The sequence below is a fragment of the Balaenoptera musculus genome, chromosome X, assembly GCF_009873245.2.
Source record: "Balaenoptera musculus isolate JJ_BM4_2016_0621 chromosome X, mBalMus1.pri.v3, whole genome shotgun sequence".
Taxonomy (NCBI): domain Eukaryota; kingdom Metazoa; phylum Chordata; class Mammalia; order Artiodactyla; family Balaenopteridae; genus Balaenoptera; species Balaenoptera musculus.
Window position 1 is genome coordinate 119,535,687 of NC_045806.1, and position 23,480 is coordinate 119,559,166.

Genomic DNA, 23,480 nt, shown 5'->3' on the forward strand with positions numbered 1-23,480 from the left:
TTGTCATACAACTGTTCATATTCTATTACAATTCTTTTTATTTCTGTTGCATCAGTTGCAATGTGCCCTCTTTCATTTCTTATTTTAGTTGAGTCTTCTCTCTTTTTATCTAGTTATTCTAGCTAAGAGTTTGTCAATTTTATTTATCTCTTTTTAAAAAAAATCACTCTTAGTTTCATAGATTTTTCCTATGGCTTTTCTAGTCTCTATTTCATTTACCTTGGCTCTAATCTTTATTCTTTCCTTCCTTCTGTTAGCTCTGGGTTCAGTTTGTTTTTTTTCCAGTTTCTCGAGGTGTAAAGTTATGTTGTCGATTTGAGATAGTTCTTTTTTAATGTATACATTTACAGCTCTAAACCTCCCTCTTAGCTATAATTTTGATGCTTCCCATGTTTTTTTTGTATATTGTGTTTCCATTTTCATTTATCTTAAGGTATTTTCTAATTTCCCTTGTGACTTCTTTGACCCACTGGTTGTTTAAAAGTGTTACTTAATTTTCCCATATTTGTAGATATTCCAGTTTTCCTTCTGCTATTTCTAGTTTCATTCCATTGTGATCAAAAAAGATACTTTCTATGACTTCAATCTTCATGAATTTCTTAAGATTTGTTTTTGTGGCCTAATATATGTCTATCCTGGAGAACATTCCATGTGCAGTTGAGAAGATTGTATATTTTGCTGTTGCTGGGTGGAGTGGTCTGTATATGTCTGTTATGTCCAATTAGTCTGTAGTGTTATTGAAGTCCTCTAGTTCCTTATTGATCTTCTGTCTGGTTGTTCTAACCACTACCAAATGTGTGATATTGAAGTCAACTACTATTACTGTATTGCTATATAGTTCTCCCTTCAAGTCTCTCAGTATGCTTCATATATTTAGGAGTTTTGAGGTTTGGTGACTATAATTTACAACATTTATAATGACTGTATCTTCTTGGTGAATTGATTCCTTTATCATTTTATAATGTCATTCTTTGTCTATTATGACATTTATTTATTTAAAGTCCAGTTTTTCTGATATTAATATAACCATGCCTATTCCCTTTTGGTTACTGTTTGTATGGAATATCCTTTTCCATCCTATCATGTTCAGCCTATGTGTATCCTTAGATCTGAAGTGAATCTTTTATAGGCAGCATTCTGTTGTATCCTGTTTTTTCAACCATTCAGGCAGTCTATGTCGTTTGATTGTGTAGTTTAGTCCATTTTCATTTAAAGTAATTAATGATAAGGAAGGACTTACTGTTGACATTTTTAAAAAGTGGTTTCTGCATACTTTGTAGCTTTTTTGTCACTCCTTTCCTCTCTTACTATAGTCCTTTGTGTTTCATTGTTTCATTTTGTTTTGTGATAATTTGCTTGATTCCCTTCTCATTTCCTTTTGTGCATATTCTATAGACATTTTCTTTGTGGCTACCATTGCAATTACATAAAACATCTTAAAGTATAGCACTCTATTTTAAACTGATAACAACTTCAATCACGTACAAAAACTCTAGTCCTTTTACAGCCCCCTACAATTCATGTTATGAATGGCACAAATTATATTTTTATATATTGTATACCCTTTAACATAGATTTATAGTTTTCTTTTTTCATTTAAATTATATGCACCAAAATTAGAACAGCACACAGGCTACTGTATTTGTCCATGTATTTACCTTTACTAGAGAACTTTATATTTTTATATGGTTTTGTGTTGCTGTCTACTGACCATTTCAATCTGAATGATCCTCCTTAGCATTTCTTGTAGGGGCAGGTCTAGTGGCAATGAACTTCCTCGGTTTTTATTTAGCTGGGAAATCTTAATTTCTTCTTCATTTTTGAAAGGCAGTTTTGCCAGATACAGTATTCTTGGTTGTTAGTTTTTTTCTTTTAGCACTCTGAATATATCATCCCACTCCCTTCTAGCCTGCAAAGTTTCTACTGAGAAATACACTGATAATCTTATGGAACTTTCCTTGGATGTGCTCTTCTCTTGGCTGCTTACAAGATTCTCTGTCTTTGACTTCACAGAATTTGATTATAAAGGGTCTTGGTGTGGTTTTCTTTTAATTTATTTTAGTTGGAGTTCTTTCAGATTCTTGGATCTGTATGTCCATTTCTTTCCTCAGATTTGGGAAGTTTTCAGCCATTAGTTCTTCAAATGAGCTCTCTGACCCTTTCATTTTCTCTTCTCTTTCTGGGATTCTTATAATGCATATATTGATTTGCTTGATAATATCCCATAGTTCTTTAGGCTCTCTTCACTTTCCATTAGTTTTTCTTTTTGCTTCTCTGACTGGATGTTTTCAATCGATGTGTCTTCAAGTTTACTGGTTCTTACTTCTGCCTGATGAATTCTGATGTTGAACCCCTCTAATGAATTTTTGGTTCAGTTATTCAAACTTTCAGCTCCAGAAGTTCTGTTTCGTTATTTTTATAGATTTTCCTCTTTGTTGATATTCTCATATTGCTTATGCATCATTTTCCTGATTTTATTTAGTTGTCTGTGTTCTCTTTTAGCTCATTGAGCATCTTTATGACTGCTATTTTATATTCTTTGTCAGGCAGCTCATAGATCTGCATTTCCTTAGGATCAGTTTCTGGAATTTTATTTTGGTCTTTTGACTGGGCCATGTTTTCCTGTTTATTTCTATGCCTTGTAATTTTTGCTGGGAATTTGGCATTTGAAAAAACAACCACCTCTCCCAATCTTTGCCTACTGGCTTCATGTGAGGAAAGACATTCACAATTCTGTCTGGCTAGATGTTTTAGGCCCTCTTGAATCTTTTACCTCTTTCTTCTCCTGGCATCTGCCTGAAGAACTGCAGCTTTAATGTGCCTTAAGTCAGGTGAGAGAGAAACCAGTCCCTTGAGCAACCCCCAGACAAGCCAGAACACTGGACACATGGTACATTTTTTTTGTTTCTCTCCTGGGGGAGGAGCCCTGGTATGGAGGTTTTCCTCCTGGTTGCTCTGTGCTATGCTGCTTAGGGGATGGAGCATAAGCAGCTGCACCAAATGCTGTGACTTTTCTACCCCTTTGACCAGATTCCCTTCTTGCTTTTAAAATGGCCTTGGTGCTCTGGTTTCTCAACTGTTCTCTAGAGTTCTCACAGAGGTATTCTGGTCCTTATATTGTTGTTAACTTGGTGTCTCTATGGCAAAAAGAGGGTCTGTAACTTCCTAGCCTGCCATCTTGCTCTACTTAGCAGGGTTTTAAACTTGGTTTGCTTTGATCCCAGAATCCACATTTCTATGTAGTATGTCACCCTCTCACCTATGTGAGGTCTCCTTATGCTCATCTCCATTTCATGCCTAAATTCACATTCCTGCTCTCTCACTATAGTCACGCAAATGTGAACAAGTTTTAGAAATTTAAATGACTTCACTGTCACAAAATTTGCCACAGATTAGTCTCATTTATAAGTAAAATTTCTAGTTAATAACATAATTTCTAGGTGCTTATATGTTATAAATTTTATTCAACAAATGCTATTTGACATTTACTATGATATAGGTGTTTGTTTAGCAACAGGATAAATGAATGGTAACCTGGAATGGCTTAAAGGTTTGTGAGCTATGCTGTGCTGCCTACAAGGTAAGACAGCAGAGGTCTGGACAAATCGCTGGAAGTCTTAGAAGAGAAAGTGGTTTCATCTGCCTTGGGAATTAAGAAGTTCTTCACTCATAATATGTCATTTGAGCTGGTTCTTGAAGGCTAACTAGGAGTTAACTAAGTGGTCTATAAGTTATGGATATTTCTTACAGAGAGCAGTGTGGTTAAAGGTGAAGAGGGTTGAAAAGAAATGGTGAGGCATTCATTATAGCAGAAGTGGAAGGAGGGGAAGGGCAAAGGGTGGATTTATTAGAGGACGGATTTTTTTTTTTTGAGGATGGATTTTCTAAAAAAAAGATTTGTTTAAATAATTTTTAAAATTTTATTTATTTATTTATTATTTTATTTATTTATTTTGGCTGTGCCGGGTCTTAGTTGCGGCATGCGGGATCTTTGTTGCAGCATGCAGGCTTCTTAGTTGCGGCATGCAGACTCTTAGTTGTGGCATGTATGTGGGATCTAGTTCCCCGACCAGGGATTGAACCCGGGCCCCCTGCATTGGGAGCCTTACCCACTGGACCACCAGGGAAGTCCTGAGGATGGATTTTAAAGTGTCAAGGTAACCTATACCTGGATCTCTTGCCTCAACTTGGGGATGACCTTTCTGTGAGACAGGAGGCATCTTGTTAACCTTGGTATCTGAACCCCTGGAGTCCACGTAAGGCATTGCATTAACTTCATACAGCTGTCCATAGGGTTTGGCTTGACCCCCAGAATCTTATGCAGAGGTCCCTAGATTACACATATCTAAATGCTCTACAAAATTCATGCTGATCTAACCAATAAAGTTCCCCTTATAACTAGGGATTTGATCCTCAGTACAGGGCCAAGCAAAACCATCCTAAATGGAGGACCTCATGAAGGTGAGGGATTTTCTAGGAGCCAAAATCACTTTTCATCACAACAGGATTTCACTATAGGGTTTGGTCATGTAGACCAAAATTACAAGTTATGTGGCCTTAAGTTATTTAAGCTCTCTGGGCCACTGGCTCTTCATCTCTAAAATGCAGACAATAACAGTATCCTAGCACAAAGAGATGTGAGGATGAAATGAGATAATACCTTAGTGGGATTTGTATAATATGGCTTATAGTACACAAAATACATGTAAAGTTTTTGCTGCCCCTACCCCAGCCCATCCCACAGTGAGTTATACTGAACATACTGATCTGTATTTTCTTGACACTGAGTAATCTTCCTCTTCATAGTTTCTATAACTAACCCTGAAAGTGCCTGCAATAATGACAATCTGGCTTTGATGGCCCTGGGTACTTCCTAGCATGGATCTGTAAAAAATGTCTGACTCATACTTTACTTAGTTGCCCAGATCTCATGGACCCTGCTGCTTGCCTTCCCCACATGATTGGCCATAGTTAGGCATTTGTGTCCCCTTGAAATCCAAGTCTCTATCCATAAATTTCTGCTTTCCTGGGCCTCACCTGAATGACCAGAACAGGGAAAATACTCACTTTGAATGTTGATCCTCAGATAAACCTTTCCTTCATGTAATGGTTTAATTTCTTTCTTTAGAAAGTCATTTGCCATGTGTCCCAAAGGATGCTTCAGTACCTCATTCACTGTCTTTTCTAGCTTCTTTTCATGATGTGTGAGCCTCCATTGAACTATCTTTGAAATTCTACTTGTCAGGAAAACAGCCAAAATATTGAAACAGATGTCAAAAAGTATTTTCTCAACTTGGAATCATTAAATGGATCTCTGTTCATAGATAATATTAAATATAATTACATGATGTAACTGAATTTTAAATCGAATGTTTTCTCTCCAAAACATTTAAAACAATGTTTTAATATAAGGGTTTCATTGCCCCACTAGGTCTCTTACCCATGAATGACTTCTTTTTTGTCTTCAATTTCAAACTTCAAAGAAGTCTTTAACAAGGGAAGCTCTCTAAAGACATCACAATTGTAGTCATCCTCTGATTTCTCAACCTCCTGCAAGCTAGAGTCAGTACTGTTACTTCTCATTTTTAGATCAGGAGCACCTCCCTACCCAGCCTGCCTGATGATGAGTTAATCCTGGTCAGAACTGGAATTAGATCTGTGAGCAGAACACAGTTCTTTTAGTCTGGAATTTGTCATGTTATCCAAGGCATCACATGTGTTGATAAGCCCCGTAGCTAGATGTGTGTGGCCTTTGAGTCACAGGCTTTCCCTAGTGTTCCCTCCACTGTTATACTCACCCATTCGTACAACTGGCCTGCAGTGCTCTCTTACCAGATATTTACTTTCACCTGTGATAAAACCCCATCAGCTTGACTGGAAACCTGGTGTCCTGCTTCGGTCTTATAAGACACCTGTCTCAAGGGACTGGATTAGCATCGTCTGAGTGAATTTGCACTACAAATGTAGAGCATCACATCTAAGGGCCTGGGCTATTGAGCCATAGACCTTTGTATGACCCTCAGCTGCATAGCTTGACCTAAGTGTTCTCTCGAAGTCCTAATTTCCTCACAAGTAAAGTGGGGATAATAGTGTTGATTCTCATAGGGTTGTTGTGAAGAACGAACGTGCTAATGAAGATAAAGCACCTATAACAGTACCTGGCACACAGCAAGTGCTCATTAATATGTACTACTAAACTTCACTGACTACACAGAGCCACGGTATTTTCAGATTTAAATTTGAGGATCACCTAGTACTTAAAAGTTCTAGTGATCATGTGCCCTTCACATCCTCCACATTATATGTTCCTTACTTGCAGTAAATATGCATATGCTCTATAAGACTTTTGGATACAGTACTTGTCTCTCAGCACCTGCTCTACACACATTATTATACCTTTCCCCAGCACAAGAGCCCATGTTTCTCAGAGCTGACCTAAGTGATAACAGCTGTCCAACTGCTAATCATGCTATTCAACCTGACAAAACATTGAGCCACAGCGCCCCTTTCACAGAGGATGTCCCTTGAATTACACCTAGGTGAGACATTAGCCTTCTTCCTCATGAGGACATATGATCTTTTGTGCATTCTGAGTTGAATGAAACATGTAGCTGGTCCAATTTGCTAAATATAATCTTTAAGAATCATCAGTGAGCAAAGCAGAAAATAAGGTATCTCTGCTGTACCCCTTTCCCAACATCCTATTGAAATATCAGAAAAGACACAGAAGCAGAGGACAGACTGCAGAGCAGAGCAGTCCATACGTGGAAAGTTGCATCTTAGTGGAAGATCCACCAAATGTATTTTTCGTGGAAAATGATTGAAGGATGCTGGGGAAGGGAGGAAGAGCTTTTCCCACATGTTGGCTTGACACAGACACTGCAGATGCGACTCACTGCTGCAGGAGAACTATACAGACTGACTGTATGTCTCATTTTGCTTACAGTAGTCTCCGTTTATGCCCATTTTGCTAGTATAAGTACTAATGTTGGCCCTTGCACTCTCAAAAGAGTCCCAGTTTGGATATTATATAGTCTCTCTAGAATTACGTAGAGTGCCTCAATAAAATACACATAACCTTAAAGTCACACAGTTACCCCTCCATTATCATTAAATTGTTTTGGCTCACCTGAAAAGTATATACATTTTGGGCGACACTCCATCAAGTCTGAACCAGCCAAAGTTTGTTCCCATTCCTACCGACACTTTCTCAGATTTTGAAGCACCTCTCAAACAACATGGGAGGAAAAATAAGGCAGAGGATGCATCACCACAGGAAATTATTTTAATGCCGGAAAAAATGTTTTATTTCTCCAACGAATGGTGAAAAATTAAGACTCATTTCCAAGAGCAAAGGAGAACATCTCTGAAATAGGAAAAAGAACAAAAGAGATCAAGCTGAGATACAGGAAAATTTACAAATGGATGCCTAAAACAAGCAAGTGACCACATGTGAAAATAATTCAGTACGGCAAAATAAAATTCCTCATGGGAGGCAGTAATTGATAAAACGTGACAGAAAAGTCAATCAGTAAAGTGGAAGAAAATGTAAGAAACGGTAATAACACAAAACCACTGTGTGATTTGGAGGACCACAGAATTATAGGTGTCCAGAGGAGAAACTAGAACAATAGAAACCCAAACAGTAAAGAAAGATGAGATTGAAGAAAATGTTCCCTTGCTGATAACAGACGTACATATACAGATTGAAAGTACTCATCGACATCCAGGCAAAATTAACAAAAAGAAACTCATACTTCGGGATAGCTTTGCAAAACTTTAAATTTTAATACTCACAAATTCTCCAATCATCAAAGCAGGGAAAATGTTTACTGACAAGTGCAGAAAAATCAACCTGAACACAGTTTTCTACTCAGAAAAAAACTAAATGGAAGAAGACAATGAAGAAATGCCTACCATGTTTTGGGTTTAAAAAACTGTAACCCAAGATTTCTACCCAGCAACATGATATATGTGGGAAGAAAACAATGATGTTCTAAGGCCATGGTACCACACTCCCCTTCTTTTATTCACTTCCTGGCACACATAGAAAAGGATGTTTTTATAGTGTAATAAGGTAACTAGATGTAGCTGCTCACAAGGAACTATTGGCCTGAAGGCTCTGGCTGACTCAGGCTGTGATGAGCCACCCCAGAGTTGAAGGGCATCCGTTCCTCAGCGCCCATGTCATCCATTTTTGGTACAATCTTATGCTATGGCATATGAGTTGGAAACCCCTTCGCAGATGTACAGCAATTCACAAAACGTAACTCTTGTTCTCTCTTCAGTAGAAACTACCTTATTTGTACCTCAACTGAAAGAGAGATGAAGGTAGAACCCAAGAACGATAGTCTTTTGAAGGTGACTGGAGGGGCACTCAAACCAACAAAGCATAGGGTGTTAAGCATAAAGCAATTGCTAGAAATACAGGAACTACACGCGTTACCTGCATACTACGTTCGCCTCTTGGTGGGTGTCGAGCCGAAAGACACAACCAAGCCAAAGATCAGGAGAAGGAAGGATGTATTACTTCCTTCAAGTAAGTAATAAGTACTTGAAGCAAAGGAGAACATCGGGGATCTTTCCCAAAGCAGTGTCTCTCCGAACAGCAGAATTGGGGAAATTTTAAGCTAAGAGTACATACATATTCATGAAGGGGCTTGAGTGGAGGAGAATTCAGCATAGAATTAGGGCAAAGGTCGACAGAGTCCAAGTTTTAGTTGATTGAAGTCACTCACGGGGGTCAACATCATCATTTCATTCTCCACCTGGGTCGGGGGGCCTTAGTTCCTGCAGAACTCAAAGATATGTATCAGATTGTTATGTTTATCCCTTGAGGAGGAACTAGGACTCTGTTTTATCGCTGAACTATTGTTTTTTGACTGCTTTTTCTTTGTTCCTGCATTCCCTCACCTCCCTTAAGATCATTATTACTGAGACCTGTTCAAGGGCAAGTATTGTTGCCAGCCTTAGATCACAAAATAGCTTAGGTAGAAAATGGCTTCCCTTATGTCAAGAAAGGCATGCCTGGTTCTCTTTCTCCCAGGACCCCCCCTACCCTATCTGCTTACACATTGACTTCAAAATCCTAAAGCTCTTTTTGAGAATGACTTTTATATGACTAAAAATTATACTTTTATTATATTGGGTTTTTAAGTGTATATGAACTTAATATTGAAAGTGCTGTGAACAAGACCAAGGCTGCTAAACCAAATGGACAGTTGTCAGCTCTTCTCTTATTCTCTGTAGCATTTGTAACTAATTTTTTAAAAATTATGTTTTCAGAAGTATACTTGTTATAAAAACTTTTCAAATATATACATGCGTTTGAAGTTAAAGATGAAAGGAACTTCTCCTCCCCACGTACCCCTAATTTTAATTCTCAAAGATAAGCACTATTAAAAGTTTGTAGTGTATCCTTAAAAAGTTACCTATATTATGCCCTATGACCTTGTAGTGTAAGCTGACAGTTAGCTTTTCTGATTGTAATGTAAGTGCCTGACATTAAGCTTTTGATAGCAGAGCAACCATTACAAAGACACCCATCTTGGACAAACACAGCTAGAATAAGAGCCAGGCTACCCCACCCATCAAGTTCCCTTTTAGAATGTCCTGGGGGACCCACATATCTGACCTTTTGAGTGACCCTGCTTTTCCCTTCCAGCACTTTAATTCCTGCTCTTATGTTTTAAATTCACCATAGAGAGTGAACTGTGAAACCCTATACACCCCACCCTCCACCCAAATAAAAGCAGAACCCCAGGTCTGCATTGTCTCTCTTTCTCTCAACTCATGACCTGGCTGTGTGGGCTTGGGCATGCATTGTTCCCTCCTGGACCTGGGAGTAATATACCTTGCTTTTTCACAGTTCCCCAATGGCTGCTGCTGAGGTGTGTCTTGCAATTATAATGTGAACCGTAAGAGCTAGTCCAGACACATTTTGGCTCTGGTTGGGGCAATGTCTGTGGAGGCGGCATTCCTAGCCCACAGCACCACTATTGATAGGCTGAGACTGAAATGAAACAGACGTGTCAGATGACATGTAACATGGGCAACACAACTTTTTTTTTATTGGAGTATAGTTGATTTACAATGTTGTGTTAGTTTCAGGTATACAGCAAAGTGATTTAGTTATACATATATATCCACTCTTATGTCATTTGACATATTTCAATTTGACATGTCATATATCCTGTGCAACTTTTTTGTTTTCTAAAAAATGAGATCATATGATATATACTGCTCTTTGATTTTTTTGTTTGTTTTTACTTAATATATATTGGACATAATTCTCATGTCATTCCCTGGATCTCTATCATCATTCCTTTCAATTGGTGCATAGTATTCCATTGCACCAGTGTATTAATATTTCCTAACTTGATTATCAAATACCTTATTACTGATTGATACTGGAATGGTTTCCATTTTTAAAAATTTTAATAAGGTAGTATTGAACACCCTTATAATAAATGTATCTTTAAATATTTTTGCATGTATTTCTATATGATAAGTTTCTAAAAATAGAATTTCTGAGTCAAGGAGTATGCTTTTAATGTTCAGAGATATTGCTGTGTTGCCTTCTGAAAAGATACGGCATTTTACAGTCAACCAACAATGAGGAATAGAATTTGTTTCCTCATATCTTTGTCAATAATGTAGTTTACCACCTTTCTGCTTTGTTGGGACAAATTGGATAGGCAAAATACAATGTGTTTCATGGATTTTTCCTGAGGTAAACCATCACTTCATACATTTATTAACCACTTGTATTTCTTCTGTGCATATCTTGTTCTTATTGCTTGTCCTCCCCCCCCTTTTAAACAATTTTATCATGTGTTCCCCTCACAAATTTGTAAGAACTATTCGTATATTAATAAGAACAGTCCTTCATTTATTAACGAGTTACAATTTTTCCCACTTACTGTGTTTTGAAATGTTTATACTATTGATATTTCTTGGTACATAAAAACTTTTAATTTTTAGATCCCACATTTTATCAGTGTTTTCCTTTATGGCTTCTCTCTTGTCTAGGAAGGCCTTCCTCACTCTAAGACTGTTCCTTCACTCCCATATCCTTTGTCCTTCCATACTGTGTGGCCTGATCACGGCTCTAACCATTAGTGATCCGAGTAAAGTTTAATTGGCTGAGTCCTTCAGTACTCACTCAAATATTCTCAGAAAAATAATGTTTTCCATGATCAAGATCTGGAGAAATGTGTATTGTTTCTCACCTTTCTCCCTTAATTTGATCTTAATTTCCTTGTTTCTAGAAAATACTATTTTAGTCAGTAGCTACACTCTAGTTTTATTATACCTGCTGTTTTACTCTCCAATTTTCTTTTTCTTTTTCTTTTTTTTTTAATGGGGAGTGGATTCGGTGTTCAGCAGAGTTAAAGAGAGTCAAGTAAATGTTCTTCCCTCTCCCAACTTTCACCATAGGTACATTTGCAAGTGTTGACCTACTCCCGCAAAAAATGACCAGTTTATTTTCTTGCTTTTACAACACCTCGACACTTCCCTTTTTTTTCTTTTTTTGTTTGTTTGTTTTTCTACATCATTGGATACTTTATCTAATTTTCCTTTATGGGCTTTATCTTTTCTAACCATCCCTTAAATGTTAGGGCTTTTATGGTTCTGTCCTTGTCCCATTACCTCTCCACTCTTTACAATCTATCTGTATAATCTCATCTACTGCAGTGGCCTCAAATACCACCTGTGTATTTTTGAATCTCAAAACTCTCTCTTTATCCCAGACCTATCTCCAGCAGTCTATACTCATAACCAACTACCTACTTCCATTTCTACTGTGATATTTAATATGTATCTCAAGCTTATTAAAAAATGCTTGATTTTCTCCCTAAACCTGCTCATCTGTCAGTCTCCCACATATGAATAAATACCACCAATATGCACCTTTTTCTCAAGCCAAAACCTGAGGATCATTCTTGATTTCTCTCTTTTCTTCATGGATGACGTCCAAACTTTTAGCAGTGATGCCAAATCTACCTCCAAAGTAGTTCCTCTTTCTTCGGTTTTGGCCCTCCCCAGTCCACTCTCCATGCATCAGCCACAGTGCTCGTTTGGAACCACGTTGCATATTATATTGTTCTCCGTCTTTAACCTCCTACAGTGGCCCCCTGCCTGATTGCCCTTTGCTTACAATTCAGATTTCTTCCCGCAGTTTACAAGGCCCATCATGATGTGGCTTCTAATCACAACTACACATTCATCCCTTACCTTTGGCTCCCTTCACATTTCACACTCCAGGAAAACTCAGATATGCCATGCCCCTCCTCACATAGCTTTATACACACTTGTATTTCTTCCTGAAGCATTTTCTTCTCCTACTCCCATTTTTTTTTTTTAATGTCTTACTGCTAAGTTTCCTTCAGGTGTTAGTATTTTTCCTATGTCAGGAAGTCATTCCTGACCACTAACCCCCAGCTCCAACTGTAACTGAATGCAGGTTTGCCCACTGGCCACTCAACAGCCAATAAATCGAGGGGCAAGCTACGGTAGAGAAGCAAGGTGCTTTCTTCAGAAAAGCTGGCAATCTGGGGAGATGGGATGGACTTATGTCCAGAGACCAACTCTGAAGATTCTGCTCAGCCATGACAATTTTTTAAAGGGAAAAAGGGGAAACAATCTCAGTTAATCATTAAGGCAGGAGGTCAGATTCTTCGTCATTTTTCCATTGCGTGCAGGCCTGCTGACTTCTCCCCATCTTCCTTAGGACTCTGTGTTGCTCGCGTGGTCTGCCTGCAATTGGATGTTCTCTTACCCGTGTGGTCTGCCTGCAAATTTACTAAGGGGAAACTAGGAGCAGAGAGTCAGTCATTCTTTAACTACTTAATTTTTCATTCTTATTCCTTCTAATTCAGGAAAGGAATCAACAGGTTGGGTAAGGTGTTATGTATATTTAGAAAAGCAGAAATCAGGAGCTAAGTTAAATGTTGTCTAATGGTCTCATCTTTATGAGTAAGGTCTAAGGAAAACAGGGATGAGAAAACAGAAAAGGGGCAAAGGAGCTGCTTACAACATTAGGTATCCTTACAATATGCTATAATTAGCACACCAAGAATAGAGTGAAGATTTGTTCACACATATAAGTTCCCTAGTAGACTGAGTTCTGTGAGGGCAGCACAGGGACATCTTATCAAATCTATTTTGAATCAAATAATGGACTGGATGAGTGATTTTCAAACTAGATTTTTCAAAGTTCTGAAAGTCCCTTCAGATAACTTGAAGGTGGCAGCAGGGTAGGGGAAGGAATAAAGGAAGAGAGGAGGTCATCAAAGAAACGATTCTGGAGCCTCAACCCCACTTTGAATACAGAAGCTGAACTTTTACCAATACTTCTATGAAACTTGTGTTTCTGAATTTGTTTAAGAAAAGATTCTGTTGAGAAAAAAGTTTGAGAAACAACCGAAGTCCATGATATTGAAGCTCCCCCAAAGCTCTGAATTCTGTAATTTTGTGAAACTGCAATGATTTAAATGGCTAGAATAATATAGATGATTTAAACGCAGTGATTTAAATGGCTAGAATAATATAAAGATGAAAGTGTTAGACGCTAGTCTACATACAAAGGGTCTTCAAAGAGGTTTGCCCCAGACTCAGAATATTTTCAGACAGTTCACCAGATCATTACATTACTGTATGAGACAGTCATTCAGGAAACTGTTTCTAGGAGGACACAGTTTTGTTTTTGTTTTTTTTTCAAGAGTACATATCCTACTACCTAGAAATAAATTACTATGTGGCGCCTGCAGAACTAGAATACTATTCCACTCCAAGTGTTATTCAAACTTATGATAGTTTCATTCCATTTTAGTTAGTAACCCCAATAAACCTATAAAATCCATAGTCTTTCTCTTGCCTATGGGAGCCTCGATTCAGGAAATGTGATTGAATATAAAAGGCAATATTCAGAGAAGAAAGACACAATCGCACAACTAATTAAATCACTTGCCTCTCACCTCAGAGGTTAATGAGCATCCGAAGCAGGGATCACAAAACCAAAATTAGACATTTTAGAAGTGAGATAAATAGGTATTGTAATCTTCCCATTAAAAATTATTCAAGTTTTTAAAACTGCTCTCTATTTCACGCTGTTTCCTTTTTGTAATGTTTTCACATTACGAAGCACAGGATTCGAGAAGTGTCAGGGGCTTTGGATACAATACTGCACACATTTTCTGCTCATCTGACATGAAAAAGAAGCCCAGGGAAGGGAAACAACGCACCCCAGATCATTCAAGTAGTAGAAACAAGACTATAAGTCAGGGCTATGACTCTTAATTAGATGATTTATCTTTGATACTAAATTTCAATCTATTCATATTTTTGAAAAAAATATAATAATCTAAGACAGAATAATATACCCCATGAGGCAGTACAGCAGAGTAGAAAGAATATAGGTTTTAGAGGAAGACAGACCTGGGTTTGAGGTCTCTTTCTAGTTTCTTAAACACTTTGGGCCTCAGTTACCTCCTCTGAAAAACTAACATGGAAATATAAGTTGTGGTCGATTACACTTTTCAAATATGGCCACAACAACATCTCCCATTCTGCACGCTTTTCATTAATGTGACCTGAATACTCCTACCATCAATAGGGGGACCTTTGTCCCATCCCCTCCATTCTGATTGGACTTGTGACTGCTTTGAGCGTTAAAGGGTAACCAAGTGATGGTATATGACTTCCAAAGCTAGAACAGAAATGGCCCGGAAGTTTCTACCCGGTTCTCTTGGGACACTTGCCTGGAGGAAGGTAACTGCCAGGTGTGAAGTTCAACTGCTTGGTGACTCCTCTGGTGAACTGGTGGACAGTCCTAGCTGGGGTTCCAGCCTACAGCCAGCATCTACTGCCAGCCATGGGAGTGAGCCACTTTGAATGTTCAGGCCAGCTGAATCTTCAAATGACTGAAACCCCAGCTGAAATCTGGCTGCAGGAGCATGAGAAACCCCAAGAACTAGGCAATTGAACCCTTCCTGAATTCCTGACCAGTTAAATCATGAGCATAGCAAAAACGTTTTCATTTTACTCTAAATTTAGGGTCATTTGTTATGTAACAATAACCAGATCACATACTATATAAGCACTAAAGGGTAAAGTACACAGTTCAGTGCTCACCAAAACATACAAACAGAGCTAGTTGTTATGAAATTACATTGATAAAGAAGTACTCCGTTTTTACACTGAGGCAATGACAATTTTTTATTATACCCAATTTAAACTCAACTTCAGGAACATATATGATGGTTCAAGTTAATTTGGGGGCCCTCATGTTTCTCTTTCCCTCTCTTGCCCTCACATATACTCTCAATTCTTTTCCTTCTCTATGTCTCAGCCCTGGTCATTTTCATTTGACTTTAATCTAAGTAAATAATGTGTATGCATTATATTTGGACAGATCCTATTATATAGTAAATATACTGTATGTGTGACACTTAAAAAGTTCTCCCAATGCAGATATACATCCACTTATAAAAATCAATATCCACTTACGCCAAACACATATGCTTCTATGTAACAAATGTGTGTGGACCATATGCCCAGAGCATGCAAATGAAGCCACACAATTTAAATGAATTGCATCTGATCAGCTGTCCTTCTAACACATGAAGAACATACATAATAGTGTTCTGTGGCATAAACAGAAAATAACTACTCCATAATAATGATGGGAATATTTCCTGTGTAATGAATAAGGTAGGACTCATGTTTGGAAAAGATTTCATTAAACAAAAATAAATATCATTTTAAATGCAATAATAAGGGTATCTGCATGTCACAGAACCTGGGAATAGTCCTATCTCTTCTCTGGGTAAGAGTTGTGCAATGAAATTTGCTAAATGTCAGCATGAATCAGCAGGACTTCGAGCCAACTCAATACTCAGAGTAATTTCCAATTTACTAGGCCCCTCCTAAGAAACTAGTGTTCATACCCCCCACCCCCGTTCTTATATCTCCCATCACCGAACATACTAAGTATAAGGAAAATTTTCATCAATTGCTGTGGATAGAAGGAAGGCAACTGCCATTTACGGAGCGCACACCGTGTACCAGGTAGAACACTGAGCTACTTCACACATCAGTGTCACTGAATTCTCCTAGTGCGGTATTGTGAAGCAAGAGAACGCTTGGATATAAGTGTTTGGTAATAGTACAAGTAAGCAATCATTCTCTTCCTAGATCATATTAATCTTGAAAGAAATTACTAGAGCTCATCTAGTCTAGTGATTTTTAACCAGATTTTGACCTCAGTTCTGTTAATACAGATAGCAAATTATCACTACTATTGCATCTTATTATAACCAGAAGATCGGAGGAGAGTAGAGTTAGGGTAGGAACCTGCGTAGTTTGAAAAATAAAAACTCATCAAGGACTTGCCAATAGGCCCCTTTGGATGTATGTCACTGTCCTCCCCCTGCCACCGCCATCTGAGAATCATGAAGTAGTTAGATACTCTTTCTTTACAAATGAAACAGTTGGAATGTTATGCCAGCCGAGAGGAAGTGATCTGGTCAAAACACACTGCAAGACAGTGTTAGAGGGAGTCATCTCTGTGTTCGTTCTTCTAGGACACTGCCTACTTCTCTTCCAAAATGTGCACTAATGTCAGTAGTTCCAAAAAATGCTGGATTTGAGAACTGATCAGGCCATCCTTATATAAGTGGAACTTATTGCGTCCAGAATGCAAATTATATGAGTGCAAGGGACCCAACGGTCTTCACAGTTTAGTCAGTGTCCCATTTGCAAGATAAAGCCCAGAACACTGGTGCTGGAGCCATCATCTGTAATTCCAGGCAAATGAGAGAAACACCATGCATATTAATTACTCCCTCTACAGAACTGAAGTTGATGGGGAATTGGGGATGGTCATAACCACCATAGGAATTAAAATAAACTGATCAGCTCGGTGCTTTGTGACCACCTAGAGGGGTGGGATAGGGAGGATGGGAGGGAGATGCAAGAGGCAGGAGATATGGGGATATATGTATATGTATAGCTGATTCACTTTGTTATAAAGCAGAAACTAACACACCATTGTAAAGCAATTATACGCCAATAAAGATGTTAAAAAAATAAAAAATAAAATAAAATAATAACCTGAATTGCTATCCAAACATGAATCAAAGTATTCTATCACTTGCAGAAATCGTTTAATGGGTGTCCACTCCCTCAGAAATGTATTCTTTTTGCTCATTTCATTGATTGATTTTTGGCATGAATGTAGATGTGGGAAACAGATACACTTTATCTCATTCTGTAGCCCTTATTTGTATTCTTTTATGAATTCATTATAGCAGACCTTCACTATATTTTCATGCAAGCAGAATAGGAAATGTGTTCCTTCCAGTGGCTTACTTCACCTCTATACATTGCTTTTACCAAATTAAATCATTCGACAACAGAATCTTTGATTTTCTATATTAATGGTGAATGCTGTAGTTCAGTGGTTCTCAAGAATCTTGGCATTCAAATTCAGGACAGATTCAGCTTTTGCTAGGAAAAAAGAGATTCACCTTTGAGTCAAATGAACTACACCATCACAACCTAATAAGGATTTTCATCGAAAGCAACTGAAAAGAATTCGTAAACACATTCATTGTAGTTCTCCCAGATTGCAAGTCAAGACTGTTGGAAACTTCCTGAAGAGAAGGTACTGTCCACTTACTAGGGGCAGGAGATGTTTGCTTTCCCTACGTCTTTTACTCTTCAATTTTTTGGTGTGTCCTCACGCTCTTAACCAATATATACATAGGAAACCCTAAACTTGATCTCTGTTCATTACAAAAAAATATTCATTCTGAGCATTTGGTCCTACCTTCTTCTTGCATACCATCCATCTCAGCAAGAGTGACCTCACTCATCTTCTCTGACAAATGGCAACTCTTTTTTCTTTTATAATTCTAACAAAGAGTCCCCTGAACTGTAACATTTTCTTGCATATGACTTTTTGCTTCTCATCTCTGTCACCATCTTTTAGCATCCTTACATATAGGAAAAAATGGACACTGTTGATCTGTTCAAAAGCAAAGCTGCTGCTTTAGTTATCTGTTGATCACCATTTGAGGTTTGCAAAGACAATACCTTCACCTGAAAACTAGACCTGGAGACTGCATTATCGTCACTCTGTTTAAATAAAATCTAATGATGTGATCCAGAAACAGAGAGCAGGCTTAGGCAGTAGAACTAGAACACACTAGCGTAGACTAGAATGATATGCCTGTGAGTGTGTGTGGGAAAATATCTTTTGCTTTTCTTTTAAATTCAATTGGAAAATAAGAGGCGTTAAGATCCATATTGCTCCTGTAACTGTGGCCTGGATAGACAGTTTAAGCCAATTTTTGTTGAGTATCATCTATAAGGGAAAAACTTTTGTATGCAAGCACCAAAGGTGTCCCTTGGGGACCAGCATGTTTTGCAGCAATATAGGTTTAAGAAGAACTAAAACTGTATGCTGTGACAACACTATCATTTTGTTGTAGAATAAACAAGTGAAAGAGGGACAAGGTGCTAGAAGCACACGTACTTTACTGAGTAAAATTATTACTCCATTTAAAAGTTCAACTGTGATTGCAAATAGCCTGAGAATAAAGAGTAAATTTGCATAAACTGTTTAAAAAGGAATTCAGATTCCAGGTTGTGTTCTATCAGAATTGCACTAACCAACCCGTGATGACTAATTAGGACTCCAGGGTGTTCATACTGTTGCCTCAGAAGAATTGTAGCAATATATTTAGCTACTAAAAAGAAATGACAGGTAGGTAAATGCCATCTAATTGATGATGCTACAGATTATTTATTGTGGCATGTAAAGCTGTCTTTACATGTGGCTTTGTCATGGACTATGTTAACGTGTGTGGACTTGCTGCATCCTCTTTATTTGAAAGTAAACATCTTATTTTTTTATTTTTCAATGTTTTTTAATTGGAGTTAGTTGCTTTACAATGTTGTGTTAATTACCGCTACATAGCAAAGTGATTCAGTTATACGTATATATACATTCTTTTATATATATACTTTTTTTATATAATCTATTATGAGTTATCACAGGATATTGAACATAGCTCCCTGTGCTATACAGTAGGACCTTGTTGTTTATCCATTCTATATATAAAAGCTTAACCCCAATGTCCCACTCCATTCCTCCCCCAACCCCCTCCCCCTTGGCAACAACCAGTCTGTTCTCTATTTCCGTGATTGTATTTTTCTTTCATAGATAGGTTCATTTGTGTCATATTTTAGATTCCACATATAAGTGATATCATATGATATTTGTCTTTCTCTGTCTGACTTCACTTAGTATGATAATCGCTAGTTGCATCCATGTTGCTGCAAATGGTGTTATTTCATTCTTTTTTATGGCTGAATAGTATTCCATTGTATGTATGTACCACATCTTCTTTATCCATTCATCTGTTGATGGACATTTAGGTTGTTTCCATGTCTTGGCTATTGTAATTAGTGCTGCTGTGAACATAGGGGTGCATGTATCTTTTTGACTTATAGTTTTGTCTGGATATATGCCCAGGAGTGGGATTGCTGGATCAAATGGCAACTCTATTTTTAAGGAACCTCCATAGTGTTCTCCATAGTGGCTGTATCAATTTACATTCCCACCAACAGTGCAAGAGGGTTCCCTTTTCACCACACCGTCTCCATCATTTGTTATTTGTAGGCTTTTTGATGATGGCCATTCTGACTGGTGTGAGATGATACCTCATTGTAGTTTTGATTTCCATGTCTCAAATAATTAGCAATGTTGAGCATCTTTTCACGTGCCTATTGGCTATCTGTAGGAAAGTAAACATCTTAGCTGTGGGGACATCTCATGCTTTTGGGGGGACTCATAAGACATCTCAAACATCGCATGGGTTAAGTGCCATCGGTACCTGCTAAATGTGACAACTACTTCCTCATTCAACATTCACCTTGGGTCACATGTGTTATATTTATTAACTAACCAAAAATATCATGTAACACTCCATTTTAATTTTTCTTTCCACATCTTTTGGAGCTAAATGCAAGGTGACTAGAATAGGGAGATGTCATTAGCTATTTGCAGAGTAGATGTGCCACTGTGTGCACAGACACAGATAATGAGACACTATTCTTTGTCTTGCCCTGCCTCCTCCAACCCTTCACAGTTGGAGGCACTGACACCCTCCACCAATGCAGTCACATGCAGTCCCTGAGACAACCCCACAGACAGCAGGCATATAAAAAGAGCCACAGCAAACCATCAAGTCAGGCCTAGAGCTAAACTTTTGCTCTTGATTTAGTAGGCAGGGGACTGTGTACCTGCATGACCACCATGTCAGTGCACTCTCTAGGATGGCTGGCGTTTTCCTCCATGGTGTCCTTGCTAGGTCCTACAATTCCCACCGGTATTGTAGATGACTCCGAACCCAAGAACCTGACACTTACCCACATTCTTGTTATCCTCCTCCTAGAGGGCTGGATCCTACCTTTGATACCTTTGTTCCTCATCCTTTCCTCCATTCCTTGGACACTGGCTAGGATCTTGCTGGGAAAGACTGAAACGACAATAATCGCTGAATCAAGCTCAAAATTATCTCATCCCTTTGGATTTTATACATTGGGCAGTTTGGCCATGATTCTCAGTGTCCAGTTCTATACCTGGGCTTAACCCCTCTAATCTCCCTCCTCACTACCTTTCCCTGTCCCAACCAGCAAGCACCACCACTACTAAACCTCATACCCTAATTTGACAGAGCTAACCAAGAGATAATAAATATAGATATAACATTGCAATAGCATTACCCCGGTCCCATTCTCTGCCCACTGTCATCCTTTTCAATAATCCTAATAATGAACCTCAGGTAAAGTAAAAATAGTATGACATGATTCTTTATGAGTTGGTCACACTGTCAGCATTTTCATAGCTAAACAATTGCATTTGGTCTACACTGCATTAAGTCCAGTCACAATAAAACTTACTGAGAATGGAGGACGAAGCTCTTGATCTCTATGTCCAAGACACTGAACATGGCTGCCTCCCTTTCCTCCTGATCACTGCTTCTAATGCATTTTTATTCTGAGATACAATGCTTTGAAATAAACACTATGTTTAAAATGTCTGCCTTGTAATTAGGTAGTCACATACATGTAGTTGAGAACCAGATCATAATACTCTACTCAGAAACATATAATTTAAATGAGTAAGAGGTTATGTATTCTAAGCAACCTTTTGTTTCTTGAACAACTATTTTTAGTATGCAAATATACAGATGTGCACACTTGTTGCTCTCTAATGAATAAGTTCTGTCAGATCTAACAAAAGCAGTAACTCTGGTTATAATTTTAAAAAGGAATTTTCAATACATCTTTTGTGTGTTTTATTTATATGAAGCTTCTATTTTTTTTTAGATACAGAATCTACATATATCGTCAACATGAATACTGTGATATTAAAAAATACAAGACTCTTAAGCTGATATGGCAGCAAATGTCTAAGTAACACTTGATGTTTTTAAGTGGAACATCCACTGATTAGGCCAGATATTCAGCTCAGCTAAACTAAAACAAAAATCTTGCGGCTGATTATAAAAATTACTGTCAAATACTCATGTTTTATCCAAATTGGCAGTGGTACGAGAATCCAATGTTCCTTGCTAGGTTATATTTCTTAGCAAGGTTATATCAATATCAATTATGTGCTTAAGATGTCAAGTGGTGTGTACAGGGTAGCTTAATACCTTCATTAATGTATTGCAAATTCCATGATTTTGATGTATGCATGCCTATGAAATAAAATTATAAATAAGAAACATTTCAACAGAACAAAGGAAATTATGGCTCTATGAGAATTTTCTATGCATAACCTTGAAGTTTAATGAAATACATGATAAACTTCAATTATTTTGTTTATTTTCTAATGCTGCTGGATACATATTTGTAATACATATATTTAGCTGTATATGTGTAGATACTACATATAAAACATTAAGTATTCACACATATATATGAATATATATGAATAAATATCCTATCTGTACATACATACATACTACATACATAATTTGGGAGGCACAAGTTAACTGATTATTTGAAGGTATATCACATATTTGTGGGCACATTACATATTTTAGCTTGTATTTCTCATAAAATTATATGCACCCAAGGATATCATTTTCTTTTTACAAATAGGATAGCCAAGACTCCAAAGCCCAGGAACTTTATACTATATTGTTGATCAGCAAGCATTCTATTAGTTATTTTCAATTTTACTCTCCAACTCTTGGACCCGTCAAAAGATTGTATTTCATTGTAGAAACTCTGTGTTTGATTCAATGGACATTATCAGAAAATTAGATTTTTACTTAAGGGTACTCTTTCCTGTAGGATTTATTAGGTGGTAGGTGGTATGGCAAGTGGAGAGAGGATGATGAGTAGAGGAGAAATGATAGAGGACAATGTGTACTGATTGCAAACAAAAAAAAAAATACAAAGGAATGGATAAATATATAGGAGTCAACGTGAGAGGAAAACATCAGAACTGAAAGAAACTCTTCATAGTGGAAGGGCAATGAAGACGAATATCCCTTGCACCTCACACTTTTGGGTTAAGGCGGCATTTAACTAGCAGCCACTACTAAGCCTTTCCCTACAATAGCACAAACAACTTAGTATCTAAAAACCACGAAAACGCCATTAAAAAAGAGCCTACAATCTCTCGTCATAATTTAAGAGAATTTTATACTAACTTCCAGACCCACAGCACTAAGACTCACAATAAACAACTGATACCTTCCACCCCACGAATAAAGGAAATCTGAAAGCCAGCGAGAAAGATGCTTTGCCCTTCTCCCTCTGGCTGTCCTGTGACTAAGACGTCCAGGACAGGGTTTGTACCAACCAGAAACTTGTACAACCATCTCTCTACATATTATTGTTTTTATTTTTAACAACAATCTTATTGAGATTTACTTACATATAATATACTTACATATATAATTTATTTACATATAATGAATGTATGAATAATTTATTTAGATGCAAATGTAAAATGAACCCTTCTTAAGTTGTTGTCACAGATCAGTTTTGACAGAAACTGTCACTCAGAAAACTCCCCCAAGCCTGCATCTAGTCATTGCCACCGACCATAGGCAATTATTGGTCTGATATTTATCAACCGAGGTTAGTTTACCTGTTTTTGAACTCCATATAAATGAAATTATGCAGTAAGTGCTCTTTGTGTCTGGCTTCTTTTTTTTTATACATTTATTTTTTAAATATATATTTATATATTTTTTGAATATTTGAATTTTATTTATTTATTTTTATACAGCAGGTTCTTATTAGTCATCCATTTTATACACATCAGTGTATACATGTCAATCCCAATCTCCCAATTCATCACACCACCACCACCACCCCACCCACCTGCCGCTTTTCCCCCTTCGTGTCCATAGGTTTGTCCTCTACATCTGTTTCAATTTCTGCCC